Source organism: Argiope bruennichi, chromosome 3 (assembly GCF_947563725.1).
Source record: "Argiope bruennichi chromosome 3, qqArgBrue1.1, whole genome shotgun sequence".
NCBI lineage: Eukaryota > Metazoa > Arthropoda > Arachnida > Araneae > Araneidae > Argiope > Argiope bruennichi.
The window spans coordinates 64,175,044-64,195,889 of NC_079153.1; the positions used below are offsets into that span (position 1 = coordinate 64,175,044).

The 20,846-nt window shown below is 27.6% G+C and overlaps 1 protein-coding gene across 2 annotated transcripts in view; it reads right to left on the reverse strand.

The window, feature by feature from the left end:
* LOC129963962 (allatostatin-A receptor-like) overlaps window positions 1-20,846 on the reverse strand; it is a 256,946-nt gene that overhangs the window by 141,176 nt on the left and 94,924 nt on the right. The window contains exon 1 of one of the 2 annotated variants that reach the window (XM_056078593.1): window positions 8,929-9,000. The exons of the other annotated variant lie outside the window; for it this stretch is intronic. The gene's annotated coding sequence lies outside the window, so the exon portion shown is untranslated. Of the gene's footprint in view, window positions 1-8,928; window positions 9,001-20,846 lie in introns of those variants that run through there. 2 annotated transcript variants of the gene reach the window in all.

The window sequence follows — 20,846 nt, forward strand, 5'->3', positions numbered from 1 at the left end:
CTCCGTCTAAAAACCGAAACAATCATGCACAATGAATGGTACAGTTTGTTTAATATGCAGCTAATTCCAAAGTCGTCGCATTTCGATTTACACTGGTACTTGTAGTTGAATCCACTTTCGTCATGCCGCTTACAGCGCCGTCTATTAATACACTTTGGAACTTTTTGGATATCATAATGTTTCCCTCTTCTTCAAATATATTCAGTTCAAATTCAGACTCATTATCAACAATGATTCTTCCTTCATAGTATTTTGAAAGTGGGACTGTGAATTTGAATGTGGAGCTAGCATTCATACTCTAATGACTACATAGAATTTCTATGAAGATGTTATGCTGTTGCTTTGATGTATTTACTCTGCTTTTATGTTTTATTTTATTCACATATGTTGTACTGTTTTTTTCCTTTACATGAAAATGAGTAACCAAAGAAAAAAGTATTATTTAGGTTGTTTCTGCTAATAGTATTTCTTTAGCAATCTAAATTACAATATTTGGATTTTGGATCAGACAAATATCAAACGCTCATTGCCTATTCGAAAGCAATGTATAAAATTTGTCAAATTAAAAATATGAAACTCTACATTATCTCCATACGCTGTTGTTGACTAATGAATATTGAGAACATATAAATATAAATTACTCTAAAACCGTTTTTTTACTTAATAGGGATTAGCGTGATAATAACTAATATATATGAGTATTTTAATAAGATTATTTTTCGATCGTTTTCCATTTATAAATAAACAATTAACTTTTCTGATAGAAAACAAATTTGGTTGTTTTTTTAAGATTTAAATTAATTTTCAAAAAGAAATTAAAACATTGGAATATTTGAATTCAGTAATATGGGGTATAAAAATAATTAAAAAAATTATTAAAATTTAGAGACAATAAATTATCAGCTGTGTTATAACGCTCAAAGGAAGAAAGAGAAAGTGGAAATTTCATGCTCGAAAATAATAAATTTTGAAAAGTGTATGCGTTGCAAAATTATACATTTAAGATGGACAGAGGGAAAAAATCTTACCTTGCCATTTCTACGCATTTTCCCAATGATTATTTATGTTGACGTAAACTGTTGTCCACAAATATTGGTGTGTAAATATACAGTTGCTCCTTTCGAATGTACAGCTTTCTTCGCATCAATAAAATCAAGTTTACTCTTTGATTGCCACTTGAAAAGGAATTACTCGCGCATAACTATTGTAAAGAGTTAATTCTTATTTTTATTTAGTTAATGTATTAAACGCCTTTATTTAACACTCCCATACGGCTTATACGGCTTTTTATTTCATACACTAACTATCCCTCCCAATTACTACTTAGGCTAATATTTGCTTCTGTCATCATTATATAATAAACTCAAGCTTGGCACAAGTTCAATAGAAAAATAAGGATACAGTCCATCCTATCGTAACTGTAAAAGAACGAGATGGACCGTCCATTACGTTTTTCTTAATATATGACTATACAGGATGATTAAAATTAAATCGATAATCTTAAAACTACAGGACGATATTTTAGCAGAACAATTGTGAGGCAATGGAATTGCGTTTAGCAAAGGAAAAAAGATCTAAAATGTACCGAAAGATGGCGCTGTCATCGTTACCATTATCTGCGACTTATTTGTACGTGACATGCGCACCGCAGGCATAGCTGCCATAAAAACATAGATCACCAGCTCTTTGTCTGAATGCTTCATCATGACTCGGACTATGAAGGATCGTACTGTACTCTTGAACCTTTTTTTATAAGAACGATGGCTGTGCACTTACAGTCATCAGGAAGTTTCCGGTATTAAAATCCAAACAATCGGGATAATAACTATAAATGGTCCTCAAAAAATGATTGCTGAATTCGAAGAGACCGGTTCATTTGATGTGAAACGGGGCAGAGGAAAGAAACAAGTTTCGGCTGCGGCTACAGCATTTCAAGAACAGACTAACAGTGATGCTGGAATCAGCAGTGCACGGGGAGTTGGCCGAATGCTGAATATGCTGATCAGCACGGTGCATGAAGTCCTACAGAACATCTTGCGCTGTTATCCTTACAAGATAACTCACGTACAGCAATTGCAACCTACTGGCTCATTCAGGTTCTCTTACAGGTTTACGACGCTCTTTCTATTTTTTAAAAATTTTTTAATTATCCTATAAACATATATTCTTGTCTTATCGCTAATAAATTTTTAATAAGCCCCTGATCTCTATTATTTCCTTTTGGCTAAAATTATACATATATTTAAGGAATTTCTTTTTGGTCTTTTCTCTGACAGTGCCATCTATCGGCACATCCTGGAACTATTTTTCCCTTCGCCGAACAAAATTCAATTGCCTTACGATTGTTGTGCTAAAACATCAAATCATTCTGACCAGTAGTTTTAAAATTATCGATTCTTGAAATCGTAACTTTGATTGTATATTTGGCACCTGTATTTTAGGCAGGTTTTCATAAGAATACATGCTGTGTAAAACTAATTAATACTTAATCTTCCCGTGGTAGCTGTCTAAATGTGTTTACTCTGAAGGGGTTAATGCTTAAAACTCGAAAATATATTTAAAAACCACAGCAACAAAATAGTTTGAAGTTCCAACAGTTTACCTATATAAAAGTGAAAAATGTCTGTCAAAGTTCATAAGTAAAAACAGAATTTAAAAGCTTAAGCTTATAAGAAAAGATTTAAATATGTCGATGCATAAAACAGTTTTATTGCTTAAAGTAAATAAATATTTGGAATAATTTACTGGAAAAAAATGGTGCATCGCATAAAATATTTTATTAGAAACTTCAGAAACGTACCTTGAATTCTTTTCAGTTTCAGATAATGTAAGTTTTTTTGTCAAATATATATATCTTGGAGACCTTTATTAACTTAAGTTTGTGAGAACAGCGTGAAAAGAATTAGTTTCAAATTCGTTTCTTTAACCAAATCACGTTGAACGAAAATTTCGTGATGTATTATGGAAAAAATATTTCAAGTTTAGAATTTTTTGTTTCCTCTTTGCTCCGAATTTTTTTATTGGATAAAATCATTTCATCTACCTCATCTGACTGATATATTTAATTTGATGTCATGTCTACTAAATATAGTTAACATCTGATATTCTTCTAAAATTTCAAAAACATCACAGATATTTCAGAAATTACTTCTGAGATATTAAAGATTTAATGTGTTGGAGACGTAACTTTAATATTTGTTTACTGTTATAGTTTTTAAACATTTGATATTTTATTTATTTAAGACACTTGTGTATATATTCAGTTAATGAATTTTATAAAATTTCCAAAAATGCCATTGATAAAAATTAGCATACATTTTAATTTTACTAAACTCTAACATAAAATGATTAAAAAAATTGAAAAACAATTAAAATCATTATATATCTTTATTAAATAATGAGATGCATGCATACCTAAATTATACATAATTCTGAAATATCAAACGTTAAATAAAAAAAAATATTTGTGAAAATTTACTTTTTTTTATTTTAAACATAAAAAAAAAAATATCTCCGTTAATCTTTATATTACTAGTAAAGATAATCGCTTCATTTCTGTTAATTTCTTTTCTAAATAACAATATTTTTTATAGTATTATATTTTTGGGTCATTGACATATAATAAACAAAGAATTAAATTATAGTGAATATTTTATATAGATTACTAGAGATTTAAGCTATGCACATTTCATTATATATAAAGTAAAATACTTTTTTTTAAAATCTTTACCAAAGCATTGATTAAGTCTTTCAAGGAATTCAGAATATAATTTAAAAAAATAAAGTCCTATATTCACCTAAAATATCTATATCAACATGTTTTATAAAATTTTCCTTAATTCTTTATCTTAAAATTTTTGAAAGGGTAAAATTATATTCCGCATAAAATGTTACAACGTATCTATTTGGGAGTAAATAAACTAAGTTACACGTCAGTACACTATACTTTTAAACATTTATTAAACTGACTTTTCTAAAGACAAAAAAAAAATAATCGATATAAAAGAAAATATTGATTACTTTGACAATTCCTCTCCTGAAATTGGTTGAATGTGACAGCCTCCATAAAATGCGTATTACCGAATTCATACTTTCCTTTCCTTTTAATGATTGGATTTGTTGAATTACTGACATGAAGAAAGCAATAAAACGTAGTTCAATTTAAGACCACTTTTTTATTTCTAAATCCACATAAAGTACTTTAAGTTTTCAACAAATTCTATTCCGAATTTAATTCTAGTTCTTGTAGTTTTATATAGTTAAAGAGAGATAAGTGTATTTAGAGGTCTTCATTAGGACCATTATAGGCAAATGTAATTTCCTATAATGGTCCTATGTCTTTCAGACTCGCGAAGTTTAACAAAGGACTTTTGAACAAAAGTTACAGAACTCCAAACGGCGAAGACCATTTGCTGCAATAAAAACTAATTAGTAATTTTAAATATTTATATCTTACTGGTTGGTAACCGGCGACTTGCTGCGGCAAAAGAAATAATTTTGGAAAATACCATTTAACATTTGAAATAGCTATCTTGTTTAATTAGGACTGACAGAAAGAATGATATTCATTTCCTTATCCAAAATGAATACGTCCATTGAAATTTAATGATATACAAAAAAGAACTACAAGTAATGTTAATTCTATATTTTTTTTTATATATTTTCTTCAAGTACACTTTAGGGTAGACAATATATATTGTCTGCAGCAAAACAAATAAATTTCTTGGCCGTCCGACTCGTAAGCATCCAACATACTATTGGCCATGGGAAAAACATTCAAAGCAATAAGTTGGCAAAGTTTTATCGTCATCAGATGAACAGTACGGAAGCGTATAAAATACGAATAAATAAACAATCATTTTTATGTATTAAATATAATAATTGTACAATTGTATTTTATGTATTAAATATAATAATTGTCAGTAATTGTAAATATACAATTGTATTATCTTCGTGCAAGTGCAAGCAATAAATTGGCAAAGTTTTCTCGCAATTGGATTAACAGTACGTCAACGCATATAATACCAACAAACAAAATTTTATTTTTATATATTAGACAAATACATCCTCAAAAGATGTTTAACGTCAGCCAATTAAAATTTTCGGGAAACAATCCGATCTATTTTCAGATACAACTGAATCAATCATCGTTTAAACCTCATGAGTCACTAAATCTTAATTGTTTGGAAATCAAATAATTGATTGCAAATTTTCTTTTTCCCTAATGGCACCTCTGACTGGCAAAAAATTTATTTCAAATTGAATCTTTTCTGGTCGCCAATTTAATGTAGGTTCTTTCAGGCGTTGTATATTCACTAATTAATAAGTTATTAATTATTACTTTTCTTTGACTGCAAAGGCGAGTTTCTGCCTCTTATCAATTAAAAAGGTTTCCATAAAAGAAATATTACATTTCCACAAAGAACCGTAAAAAGTTTCTTTATTTTCAAGAACAAAGTGGAGAAACATCATATATCATTAATTAAATGTAATTTATTTTAATACTTGTCTAGTTCTTAGAGGGATGAATGAGGGACAGTGGATGTCTTAATGGCCTGTTAATGTAACTGTAATCTGATATGTCTAGCGATCATTTATTTACAAAGCAGTGCTGTGTTAGTAAGATGTCATTTTCAGTATGACGAATTAATACGATTATTTGGCTCACGAATGCATATATATATATATATATATATATATATATATATATATATATATATATATATATATATATATATATATATATATATTCATTGAACAAATATTTTATTGTGTTTAGAAAAATGTACAAAGCAGAATATTGTAAATATATATATATATATATATATATATATATATATATATATATTCAATTTGAATATTTACAAAATTACAAAAAACATAATGCACCATTTGAAAGCGCACTAACAGAAAATAGAGCATTTTCATGTTTGACGCATTTTATGAATGATGGTCATCACTTTTAACTAGCATCAGATAGAAATAAAAACTTAAAATTATTTTAAGAAGTTATGAATTATAAACAATGCTAATATAATTGTATTTTGCTCAAAAATAATAATTGAAATGGCAATATATATATATATATATATAAAATAATGTTCATTTGTTACTTTTATTCGAACCGAGTAGAAAGTTACTTGGAAATGATGAATTATTCTATTATTCTTCACTAAAATTTCTGGCATTAAATTTTTCCAAAACATTAATTAATGTGTATCTGATGGACACTCATAAGCTAGCACACGGTTTCTGATGATTCTTAATACAATATATCAAACATGTAAACAAACTAGAATGATAGTAATAATAATAATAATTACGTTTTATTTTATGATAAATTAAGAAATTTAGAAAGCATAATGCAAACTAATTTAAAGTCAATTAAGTACTCAAATTCAAAGAAAGATTCAGTACACTAGCTATAATAAAAATATGCATAAAGACAGTCCATTAGCAATTACTAAGATCCAGTTGGAGCATTTAACTCTTTGTTCTCTTGTTGGTGACTCGATTCCTATTTAAATAAACCAATAGTTTAATCTAAAACTGTCGCACTAACTCATTTTGTTATTTATTGCTTCTTTGCGTTCCAAACAATTAAAGATCCTCTTTAAAATTATGGACACACTCTTTAAATTTGAAAATTTACGATTCCACATCTTTCATGCGAGTATTCTCTTCCTTTATGTATATTAATATATCTAATTTATAGCTCAATCGAATTAATATCCCTAATTTATAGCTCAATCATGTACTCTCCCGCTTTGCTTGCATTTTTGAAAGAATTTTCAATATTTTAATCTTCTCAGTTTTAGAAGACTTATATAAATATTTAAGAGGGGAAAGAAAAAGGTTTAAAATGTGTATCTTTCCGAAAAACAGTATTGAAGAAAAGTTAAATTTATCTTCAGAGTCTAAAACTCTGTATTCAATGCTCTAACTACAATTAATAGTCAATTGCTTTCATACCACCACTAAATGCAATCTTCATCTGACGATTCTTCAGCAAAAATTTTTCTTTCGTAAATGAAAGATAATCGCGAAAAATTACGAAATGTGAACGGAAAACACAAACATTTACCAAGAGAGCAACACTTCCATCATTCGGAAGTGAGAAAAAATGAAAGATAACAGTTTACAATTACTCGTGAAAGAAAGAAGATGATGATGAAATGAATGAGGCGATGAAAGAAATTACAAACGATCCTACATATTTCCGATCCAGAAAGTGTCGTAAAAGAGTAAAAAAAAAAAGAGAGAGAGAGAGAGTAGATGGTATTTTGGAAAATCTCTGCTCTTGAATTTCGAGAAAATTAAAAAAAAACTAATAGTTAAGAACAACACATTTTATTTTATTACTAACCCCTCATTTGATTTTAAGATGAATCCATATATGTCTTGTTTAGAATACTTATAATTATGGATGAAAATTTATCTGAAATCTGCAGTTAGGATCTAACTTTGCTGCCAACACTCGAACTACTTAAAGTAATCAAACCACATAATTCGATTTCAAATGGATTTCATCTTAAATTTTACTACTGAACAATCAAGATGTTGCCAATTTTTCAAAATGCAGTTATTGTCATTACTTGAAAAAGTAGCATTTATCATGTCTGAAATTGTAAGCGACAACTAAAAATTATCTGCCTAAAACATTTAGTAAGTTTTGATATCAACAAAAAATAATCTGATTGTCACCTACATCATTTTTATGAACATTAATCAGCTATCTAGTTAGGGATATTGCTGTAAATAAAAACACAGTAATATACAACGCATTATGTTTTATTTATTACTGGAAACTTTAGATGTGTTTTTTTCCTAACTCAAAAAATTCTTTTTTATAAAGTTGGATTAAAAATCCCAAGAATTTTCTACTATAGAGAACACGTGCAACCACATGTTTCTGAAAATTATTGCATTAAGAAAAAGACTTCATTCCATAGATACATACAGAAAGCGAAGAAAAATACGAAGCCTATAAATTTCAAACTAAGTTGTCAAAGAGTTCAGAAGTTAATTTTTTTTCTTGTAAAATAATATAAGAAAGTTCAGAAACAAATACTTTAATTTATAACAGAAAGTCCTGGGACTTGGCCAGAATTCTTTATCAAAGTTTGATTACTCTCTTCATTTACCTGCTGCGAAACCGCAAGACGGGCATATGAAAATTGTGTTATCATTTCTTTTTTTAGATTTATAATAATCTTGCGAGAAGAAGAAATTCATATCTGTCAGATCTTTCATACTTGTATAAATTGGATTATACATCTTTTTTGATTTTTGATATGATTATTCTAAGAACGGCTGCCAACTATTAATAAAATATACCTCTATATAAATTATTTGAAAAGATGATGCCCTGAAATCCTGATTTTTAAAAAATTATATTACGAAGTATAAAACGTATTAATTATATAAGTATGCTTGGGGTGGTGGGGTGGGAGGGATGCACAAAGGGCTACGCACACTTTCGTTTACAGACTTTATTGTGACTGATTTGTTGCCTCCCTCTCTTTCCATTGTAAAAACTACAGGGATGTAGATTCTAATAAGCAAAATAAAAAGGAAAGAACATGCTGAAGGAAGAACAATCCCACTTGTTTTATTATCTGACTTTTACCATTTGGGTTATTTTGGAACAGGGACCATGAATTTATTTTCTTATTACTTTTACCAATTACTTATAAGAACTGCAAATATCATTACAAATTATTTTTAACGAGAAAGAATTAATCAAAACATAAATAATCTTCACAATAACCAGTTATTTATTTTTAAAAACGCATTTAAACCTATGCCATGATAATTATATTTCTTGTAATAAGTACACTTTATCCAACAAGACTAATAGTTCTGAATAAGGGGAGAATACTCTTTAAGAATCTTAATTTTTCAGATATTATTAGAATCCAAAAATACCATTTATCCAATCACAAGAGTCTTGTAAGGTCGCACTTTACTCAACGAAAAACTGAAAGAAAAATAGATGCTGCATTTCTTTAACCCAAGTTCAAATCTGTAAAAAAAAAAAGTCTTATGTATCATTTTTGTAGGTGTCCAAATTTTATTTTTGTAACAATACATAAAGTTTTTTTTTTTTTTTTTTTTTTTTTTTTTACTTTTGTAACAAAGATTTTAAAAAAAAATTCTAATAAGTATCAAATAGAATTTTAAAAAAAACTTAGAAAAAGATATAACATAATTATTCCTATTTCCTTTTCAGAATAAAGTTTTTATCTCGATTAATTTGCTCGAAAAAATATTTGCACTTAGTTATTTCCACTTTAAAAGTTATATTTTAATTTTTATTCTATAAAATTAAATTATTAATTATTTAAATATAATATTTCCAGGTTTTTATTGAAAATGATTTAGTCAATAGTTAAGGCACATCCAAATGTTTCATAATTCAAAAAATGCTTACTTCAAATGAATTGAAAGTTTGAAATTAAATGCATTTATTTTTGCCTTTATTTAAAACTAGCCGCCTTTGGCGACCAGCCGGTTCGCCAATCTTAATGTTCGTTAAAATTTTAATAATTAAATATTTTATGCAATTTCTACTTTAATAGCTTCCTCAAAATATTTTAAAACTTCAAATTTTGATTATCATATAATTCATTCATAATATTATAAAGGCCTTCAGTCATAACGTAATATGTATCTCTCTCATTTTCTGTTAGCACCCGTAGAATGTATGCTTTTAATTAAAGTGGAAAGAATTTATCTTCAATTAATATAATAATATTTTTTACTGAAACAAAGCATTTTTTTATAATCTGATTACTGAAAATAGAGTCACTCAGCGTTTAAACTTTATGGGCACTAAAGAATATATTTTTTTAATTTATGTAATATCTCAAGAGTTGGTCAACAAAATTTTCTTAGATTCATTATGAGCAGATCGATTAATTAACAATGTTTAAATTTAAATGCATCAAACACTAAGAAAATAAAACGAATCGTTTAAAATAAACGGTTGAAAACGGTAGAATTTATGCTTTAAATTAAAGTGGAAAGAATTTATCTTCAATTAATATAATAATATTTTTTACTGAAACAAAGCATTTTTTTATAATCTGATTACTGAAAATAGAGTCACTCAGCGTTTAAACTTTATAGGCACTAAAGAATATATTTTTTAATTTATGTAATTTCTCAAGAGTTGGTCAACAAAATTTTCTTAGATTCATTATGAGCAGATCGATTAATTAACAATGTTTAAATTTAAATGTATCAAACACTAAGAAAATAAAACGAATCGTTTAAAATAAACGGTTGAAAACAGGTTTTAAAAAAACTACTTAAAACTATAAGCATATACAAAAAATATATAACTAACATAAATACAATTTACTTACAAAAGCATGCAACTAACCCAAAAATAATTTAAATCATCCATTGATAACGTTGCCATGGCAACAATCAGAACAGAATGCGCATGCGTGAATTTTCTTCGCCGGTTACGTAACGCAAATACGTGATTTTTTTCTACGCCAGTTGGGGTAACGCTATGCAGATTAGAAATTTTTAATTTCCTTTATTCTGTTTCATTTTAATTCAAAAGTACTTCAGAATGAATCTGAAAGATTGATTCATTAACAATGTTTAATTTTAAATGCATCAAACATTAAGAAAATAAACAGAACCGATTGAAATAATCCGCCGAAAAATTTTAACCCTAGCCTCATTACTGTTGGGAGAAAAAAAAACTGAAGCCTTTCTCGTTTGGCGCTGGGGATAATGGAAGATTTTTTTGGCGGAGAAGTTGGCGGTGGTGAAAATGGAAGATTTTTTTGGCGGGAAAGTTAGTTTTTAATTAATAATTAAAATTCTAATTAAAAATTCGAAAAAAGAAACCCCAGGTGCACATTCCCAACCTCCAAGGTATACATGTACCAAATTTGGTAGCTGTATGTCAAACGGTCTGGCCTGTAGAGCGCCAACACACACACACACACACACACACATTGAGCTTTATTATAAGTATATAGATAAATTGCATGAAAATCCGGAATTATAAATCGTTTGAATATCAAACTAACAGCACATAATTATTGAATGAATATTTGAAACCAAATTTTATATAAATCCCAGATTCTTTTATAGAATTAATCATTCACTCTTCTCTTTAAGTAATAAAGATATGCTTAAAATACATAATATATCAAAATATACATATTTGTATTCAAAATGATTTTTAATTGAGTCACGCTAGAAAAATCTAAATCTGTAAAATCATGTGTAAAAATCCCAATTTACTTTTTCGATTATTCAAATAAAAGGGATTATTTTGAATACAAATTACAGTTTATGTATAATAAAAGACATCAATTTTATCTTATCATACTGATAAAGTAATTAAATATTTTGATGCATTTACAGGTCCTTAAATTGAATGAATGCTTAAAACGAGACATTATTTATGGCATGATTGCAAAGAGCATTTAACTTATCCATAGTGCTATAAAAGCACTTCATTGTTCATAGCCTGTTGCTTGCAAAGTATATTTTAGAGCTCTACATTTAATATTTATTCAAGAGTAAATAAATATCCAGTGAAATGCAGGCTTAAAAGCTCTCGAAATTTGCATCATCCAAAGAGGAAAACATGAGTGAAAATGTTTCAATGCATTTCCATCCATCCTTACGTCGTGAATACATCTTGTTCATTTATGGAGAATACCAGCAGCATTAAGAAAAGTATCGTACCACGTATAGGGTCCTTTAGGAGGCATAAAGAATATTGCTGGAGCTATTCTTTATCTTTATACCCATCCCCAAGGTACATTTTAATATGAAGGTGAATAAGGACACATCCATTTTGTCAGGTCGCCTTCTTTGTATATGTTGGAAAAAAACGTCAAGCGGTACAAAAGGTCTGCACAAAATATGATGAATGGGAAAAGAAGTATGATAAGACGCTGGGGAGATTTCTTGTCCTTGAATATTTTTGAATACCGCAATGGATATGACTAGTAATAAGTTTTGCTCTGCAAATACTTTTCAACAATTTTCTTACTATTTTTTTTTTCTAAAACCAATGCTAATAATAAAGCAAGGTTGTATTTATCTTTCGAATATTTCAACATAAATAACATCATTGCTTTTGAAATAGATGTTTAAAATAAAAAAAATATATATATGTTCTTGCACTGTTTTAGATAGTTTCCAATTTTATAATAAATTAGACTTAGAAAGAAGATTTAAATCTGAATTTAATTCTGAGTGTCACTGTTTCTACTAAATTTATTCAGGATGAAATGCCTGTAACCATTTTAAATTGCATTTTTATATAAATATCGTTGAATGACAGTAATTAAAAAAAGAGTGTTTTATAATTATGATTTAGAGGAATTTACTCTCAACATGATTTTTAAAAAACTTATAGAGAGAACTACTCAGAGTAAAGAATGAATATGTATATTATGTCTAAAAATGTCTCAATTTTTCTGTGTATTTTTAATTTTTATTTTTGATTAGAAATTTCCTATTATATAATTGATTTTGAAGAAAATTATTTTATATTATGCTAAATCATGCTTTATAGGACTTTTTGAGTAAATAATTCATAACCTTAAAAAAACGACGTTTTTTTTTTTTTGTATTTTATTAATGACTGCATAAAATGTTGGATATTACATAAGTATGTACAGTTTCCTAGCCCTAAAAAGATGAATGATTTTTAAAGATCAGAATTAATAAGGGAATAACGATTATAATTATAAATGTATGTCATTCATCTGGTATATTAGAAAAAGAAAGGCCATTTTACAATTCTTAATAATTATTTTTTGTTAATTCAATAATGGCAAAAAGTAGGAAAATTTATTGGCCTGTTGTTTTGTTGGGAGAAAAATATTCATTTATGGTTTATAAAATATATTCACTATAATATAAAAAAATAATACTAATACATTTGCGGGCAATTTAATGCATTGATATTTTAAATATTCTTCATTTCACTTTGGAAATAATATTTATTATTGACGTTTTTATAATGAAATACTCATCTTTTTCAAATTAATCACATATAAAAAATCTTTTTTAAATTCACATTCTGTAATCAAATGAACAATCTGTTCATCCGTAAATTTAACAGAATTAAAATACATATTATTCTTCGGCATTTAAATATTATAAGCAGAGTGTTGAATTAGAAAAAATGTATAAAATATATGGTTCACTTAATATCTACCAACAATCAAACCAAACTGGAGAAATCACACAGAAGGCCCAAATATCTTCACTTATTTATGAGACATCAAAGATTCCTGCGGCATTCCGAATTCTTCATAAACTTTTTCTCATCGTCGAAAAATATGAGTTTCATATATTTGAAATAAGAATTTGATTCTAAATATGGCAACCAATACTCCCAAATTGTTTTATATTCCTAAGATTCATCCAATTGTTATGATTTATTTCATATTATTAATTGCATATTATTACTTGCAAAATTACTAGAAAAGATTTGATACTCTTTTATTTTGGAAATTTATCTGTTTTGGAAATTATCTCTGTCCAGAAATATTTCAAGAAAAAAGGTATAACCACTGGGTTACTGAAATGAATTTGCATATGAAAGAACATTTTAAATTGGAAATTTATTTAGTAAAAGCATACAACTTTACATTCATAACTATGCGATAAGAAAAATACGTGATATATTTTTACACATCTTTTCATTAGATTTATCAAAAATGTCACTCCTTTCATTTGATTTAGGTAGCTTTTAACAACATACTTCACTAATAACCTAACATCTTTATCGCTTTGAAATTTATAGTAAGCCCAAAGATAAACAGATTTCAGCGAAAACAGTTGATCAAGTACAGACACATAAATCTCAGCAAATTGAAATACGGTCAAGGAATAAACACGATTAATCTTAGAGAATAAGTAAAATAACTTAAACTTGAGGTATAATGATAACTAATGAATTATAAATATCGGGCTGGACTGCTATTGGGTACATATCTCCGAGATGAAATAGTTGACCTTATTTATCTTCAATCAACTATATTCCTCATTTAAATTCATTTTCTAGGATTAAACACAATAAAACTTATTTCTTGGCCACCATTTATTATTGATCTCGATGCGGGGCTTATAAGTATTTCGACAAGATTTAATTTTTTTCTTTTAAAATGATCTGTAAAGCAATTGTTGTAAAAATGAAGCATTGGAATTCAACTATCTAGAGAGTTAATGTTTGGGACATTGGTCTGTAAAAATTCAAGAAAGTATTTTTCTCACATAACAACATACAAGCGTATTGCAAATAGATGCAAGGAATACCATAAGATTCCCTAAGTTATTATATTTACATGGAAAAATAAATAATACATTCTCAAACATTTCAAAGAATTTAAAAAAAAAAGGATTTTATTGAAGAATTAGTTTCGAGCTCAGCTGGATAAAAGTGTGAGCGAAACAGTTTAATTTCAAGAAAAGGCCAACTTTTGATAGGAAATATGAACACTTAATCATCCCAGCATATTATGCTGAATTTAATAGTATACCTATATTTAAAACAAAATACAACGAGCCTTTAAAATATTATTGACTAATATAGTTGCGAATAAATAACAGTCACAGAATCATTGCTGACAATTGGTGATGCGTTACTATCTTCCTAGAGAGTCCACTATGTGTTTGTTTCGATTTAGAAACGATGAAATGACTAGCAAATCGATTAATTGAATATATGTGCTCTCTGAGAGTTGAGAATAATGACTGTACATTGATTTAGGATTATTGCCATTGAAAAAGTATATTTTTAAGGTCACATGATACCCCTAAAAATCCTGACAGGATGGAGAACGTTGGTAGAAAATCGGACGACAGTGACTGAATTACCTTAGAAAATTAGAGTCAGTACGGATATCAAGCACCATACTTCCTGAAACGAATATGTATTTAGCAAAGCCAGTCACCTTGTAGTGTTATTGCATGTTCCTTGTTTTCACCAGATGTGTATGAATTCAGAATTGATTATCGAATAAACGCGTTTTCGTCCACAAAAAGTACTCCACTTCTTTGATAACTGACAAGTTCTTGTGTTTATGAAACCGCAAAAAACTACGATTTTTAATAGCATATGTTTTCTGAATGCATGAGAAGTGCATCCCGGCATCACTGGGAAGTAGTCAACCCCCGCCATTTCTCTGGCCACCAGGGTGGCGATAACCAACCACCATACCGAAAGCTTCTCATACTCAATTCTGAAACCCCCCCCCCCCGTGTGTGATATCCATTAGTTAATAATTTGTCTTGATTATGAAAATATAAGAATTTATTAATCGTATATCGGGCCAGTGTGCAATAATGGCAAGCATATTTATTTTCTCAAAATGGAAATAAAAGTTGTTGTAAATGATTTTCTACTTCATTATTACAAAATAAGTTATAAAACAAATGAATATACTCTAATTATCAAATAACAAATGACTTCCATAAAAAATTAGCGAAATTTCATGTGTGATTTTCTGAGATATATGGAAGAACATACAACTAATAAAAAATCCTCAAAAATTAATTCAAAATCCAAACATTTCGTAAAACTAAGCTAGATACATTCTGAATTTTTTTTCCAAGGCTCATGTATATATGTGCTCTAATGGAATTACATTAATGTAATTCCATTTTTAGATTCCCAATTTTAAGATATAATTTCAAAATTAAAAATTCAACAATAAAGCATTATTTGAAATATCATCTAGTATTTATCACAAAGCTGTTCATTTCTGATATTACGTAATGTCAAATCAATCGTACTTGAATCGCATTATTAAAATGCTTGTTTGCATTGTGCCGCCTCTGCAGGAAACATGCATGGAATCTGAATTCACAATCTATTTGCCATTGAGCAAAGAAACTTCTCACATGGAGAAATCTGCAGGCTGTCTCCCTTTGTATTTGGTTTAGATTTATTTAGAGTAATGGATTTTAGAGGTGCAGAGAATAACCCGCAGAGAATTTGATTAATACGGGTTACAGAGTAAGGTCGACATACAAATTCAGCAGTATTAGGTAAAACATTAAATGAATCTGAGTTAACAGGAATTCACGGAGCGTCGAGTTTCATAGCGGGAACAGCGTAAAACTATGTTTATACGAATATTCAGATAAAGGTTTATAGTTAATTAAATGTTGGATAAAATTTTAACTGAAAATGATACGAGAACCATTTATGATGATGCGTAAACATGTTTATCTGTAATAAATTATTGTGGCATTTAATTAGACATGGTGTAACAAGACATTATTTCGTACAGATATAACAATAAAGCATTTTAAATAAGTTTTGCTATCAGGAATGAATAGATTCATAATTCTCTTTATTAGATGAACTCAATATATATTGTACCACCTTCATTTCAAAGTCAAAAGGATAAATAGAATTACTTGTATTTCATTCGTAAATAATGTAGAAAACTTTCAAATCATATTTTATTTCTTTTAATGATATCTTTAATTAATTATTAATTATCCAAATTGTCTAAATATATTAAAAAGTTAATTTTAGATTATATCAATAAATTAATTTAAGAATACTCGTCCGGCATGGTAGTATAATTACAGAATTTCTTAAGCAACTATGCAAATTATTATTTTTAGCTTGGGACGAAACTTATCTCTTTCAAAAGACTTAATGTATTATAAAATAAATTCCTGCTTCCTAGCATTCCTATTGTTTTCAAAATAAAATTTTAATACATAAATTAATTAATAAATATGTAATAGTATAAAAAACTTAGAATTATGTATTTATTCGCAGGATTTTAAGAAAAAGAGCTTTGTAAGAAAGATTATTTACTACTTTTTATCAATTTGATCATTATTTAAGTAAATTTTTTGAATATGATTTTTTTTTAAATCAATAATGTTATTTGAAAATCTAAATATGACAATTAAGTGTTAAATTATTTGTTAGTGGATTTTCCTAACTAACTTTTTGCAGTTGAAATAATACTTAAACACTTAAAAAGATTTCCACATATGTTTAGTTTTCTCATCTGAGTTTTCTTTTATTGCCAAATATTTTTAAATACTTCTATCCTTTAATAATTATTCTTCATTCATAAGAACAGAAGACGAATTTTCTGAATTAGAGCTACACCACTAATATATTCCTCTGTTACAATTATCCACCCAAAGTATTTCCAAGAATGTTTCACATAATTCGTATAGTCCTTAATTAGAATCCATTTATATATCTTCTAGCAAATTAGAATATTAAAGTCCCTTGCATAAAATGTGACGAGAATAGGCATCCATCTATTAAGCGAACTGCAGATTGGGAGCAGATGTGGGCCGTCTGAAGTGACACTAATTATGTCACCACAACCTGCCAAACATTTACTTTACTCATAGCCACTGGTATCTTGATACGAGTGCGCGATTGTAAACCAGACATTACTTAATCTTACCACAGAGTGATAATGTCGGCTTCATAGATGGAGATGTCCCAGGATTAATTATCAATGGCCAATTGTTTTAGAAGAGATTTTATATATTAACTAATCAATTTTGAATATACAAGATATGATTATTACATATATTATCATTATTTAATAAATTCACATAAGATTACTTAAAATTACTTATTTCGAAACAAAGGAATTATTTGAAATTTAATAATGAATAGATATAGAAAGTGTACTATTTTCTACAATTTCATGAAGCAAAATGTGGTACCAAAAATAAATATATTTAATTAAATTTAATCAATATTATGGATTTTACAACAAGTCAACAAATATCCAGTAACAATAGTTTCTACAACAGTTTCTATAACTTTTACGAAATGTTTGATTAAAACTGCGGCATAGGTTTAGTATTTCGAAACTATAACGTACATCACACTTTCATCTTATACATTATTGCACAAAAGATAGAAAAACCTTTCTGTCGTAAAGCTACGTATTAGAATTGGGTAAATAATAATGAGGAAGCTCGTGTTTTAGATTCAACAAAAATATCTTCACTTTAGATGCCCAGAAATTCTAAATCGTTCACATTTTTATTTTATATAAAATAGCGCCATGGTTTCCTTCATGACATGAGCTAATTTTCAAACATTCTACGTCATTATGATTCCATTCATTCAACAATAAATTTGATACCATTGTTAAATTTATAAGAAAATTACAAATCTGGAAATATTATTTAATTTGAAAATATTAGCAAACTTTCATGTGTTAAATGAGGCATGATGGATTCAGAGAATTCAGGAAATCTTCATTACCACATAAATTCATAGCGCAATTTCCTACTTTGAAAGGAAAATTGTCTTAAATATTCTTCCAAGAACCATAGATCCTTGTTTTTGAGAAGGCTATTAATTTCAAAGGATTTTTGCTCCATTAAAAAAGAAAAGTTTAATAGAAATACTGAAAATCGTTTTACCCGATTGATGTATCATTTTTACAAAGTATTTAAAACTATCGCTTTATATATATATATATATATATATATATATATATATATATATATATATATATATATATATATATATATATATATATATATATATATATATATAGTCATTATTGAGAACAATATGGAATGATGGTCAAATCACACATATGCGGCATGATTTACACAAGTCTGTAAACAGAATGAAAATGACCAAGAAAGTCTGACTCTGCTGTGAATGGAATTAAATATATCTATCAAAATATCATTTTATGGCGATATAATCTATAATTCTTTTAATATAGTTACTACTGGATGTAACATCATCAGTTATGAGTACAGTATTCTCGAGCAATCTGTACTTTCAAGCATCAAGTACAATCTTTCAAGCATCATCTGTACATTTTTTATCCTCTGAGCTGATTAATTCATTCGCAATGCTGAGTCTATGTAAAAAGACGAGTCATCCTATTATACATCCTATTTTCAATATAGAAAATAAAATAGATTTTTAGATTGCTAATATTTGGGAAAGACTAAATATTTTAAATCCACGTTCCATCCAAGAGGAATCTGTAATGCTGTAAAGTTTTAAGGGATGTCATAAATGCAAATATCACAATTCAGTGAAGTCTATTATATTTTATGTTAGAGTAATTAGTTTGTATTAGTTTGTAATTAGTTTGTTTAGAGTATTTAATTTGAATGTTAGAGTAATTAGATTACATAATTAGCACTGTGGGTTTTTTTTTACACAATGAAAATAATGGCTCCAACGAATGATGAACAAATAACAATAAATTCCAATTTCAATATTGCCAGATGACGCCTTCACCATTGCGAAGATGACATTATGAGGTTTAGAAATTGCATGAAAATAATTTTTCAATAACCAAAACGAGTAACAATAGAAGATGGATTCAATATTTTTGCAAAGAATCAATCCCAGTTTAGTTTCTTGTATAATTATTTATTAAGTGTATGATTCTTTTTAAACATTACATCAATAATTTTTAATAGCTGTAAATTCTCACCTTTTAGGAAATTTAATTTTAGTATGAATAAATTTCCAGTACACGTGTTTATGTTTTATTTGTAAATGAAATATAATTTTATAGATTAACATAACACATTTTTTCAAAATAATTCTATTATTGCATTTGCTACATTAATTTTCATGAAAAGAAATTACTGCGAATACTTTATTCCATCTTTTTCACATCCTTACTTTAAAATATATAAAATGGAAATATCAAGTCTGTTGGCAAAGGTATTTGAATTGAAAAATGCAACTTATTGATTTTAGAGTAACACAAGAGAGTAAAAAAAAAAAAAAAAAAATGAAGGAATTTCGATGTGAACTAAATTGAAAACATCAGAATAAGTTCTTGAACATTGGAAAACCAATCTTCCCACTGTCTATCTTCCTTTTAAAAAAAGGGAAGAGGAAAGGGAAATGTAATTTTGTTTCCTTGCAAACCAGTAATGCATCTGCTTTTTCTTGTTGTACATCGCCATGCAATAAGCAGCAGTTCAGTGAAGAGAATGATAGCTAAATCTTGCTTCGTGTTCACTCTGAAAAGATAAACCTTTCGATAAATATTCACAGTGTTTAAACTAACTGCCTTTTCAATTTCGATTTTGTAGCAATTTTATTATGTTTCTTTAAAATATTTGTTCAATCAAATGCTTCAACTTGAAAAAACACTTTCTGTTTGAAGATAAAGTTCTTGTAAGATGGTCGAAGATTAAACTTTGTTTATATTTTCCTTCTGAACAGACAATTTAGACAGTTATTGAAAAACACTCAAAAGCAATATGCAACAAAAAAAAAACCCTTTTGCTCTTTCCAAAAATGGTATGAAAACTTGCAGTTAATCTGTTCATTTCCCTTCTTATTTCCACAGTAAAAAGTTTAAGCTTTGGATATAACCCATTAATTCTAAATAGAAAACATCAATTTATCATCAGTTAACCAATTATGAGTTTTGAATAATAGTAAAATTTGTATTAAAAAATCATTCATCTTTAATTTACAAAGACAGTGAAGATAGTTATAGATATCACAGCTAATATTTTACAGATAATATTTTACAATATTTGCGATATTGCGATATTATATGATATTAATCAATATTACACAATAGTATGCAATGTTGTACAGTATTGTATAGTATTTGCGTTATCTTATCCTTTTTGCACAGAATCTACAAAAGAGCAATTAAGACAAGTTTGTATATCATAAAATAAAATTAATAATTAGAAAATAAAAAACATGTCTCTGAAATTGAAAACAGAGGGAACTTTAATTATACGGAAAGGTAAGACCGGCGAAAACATTTGAACTTTATTATTGTCCTTTAAAAATGAATGCGCATTCTTTGTTCTTCATAATATACTTAAGTTAATATATA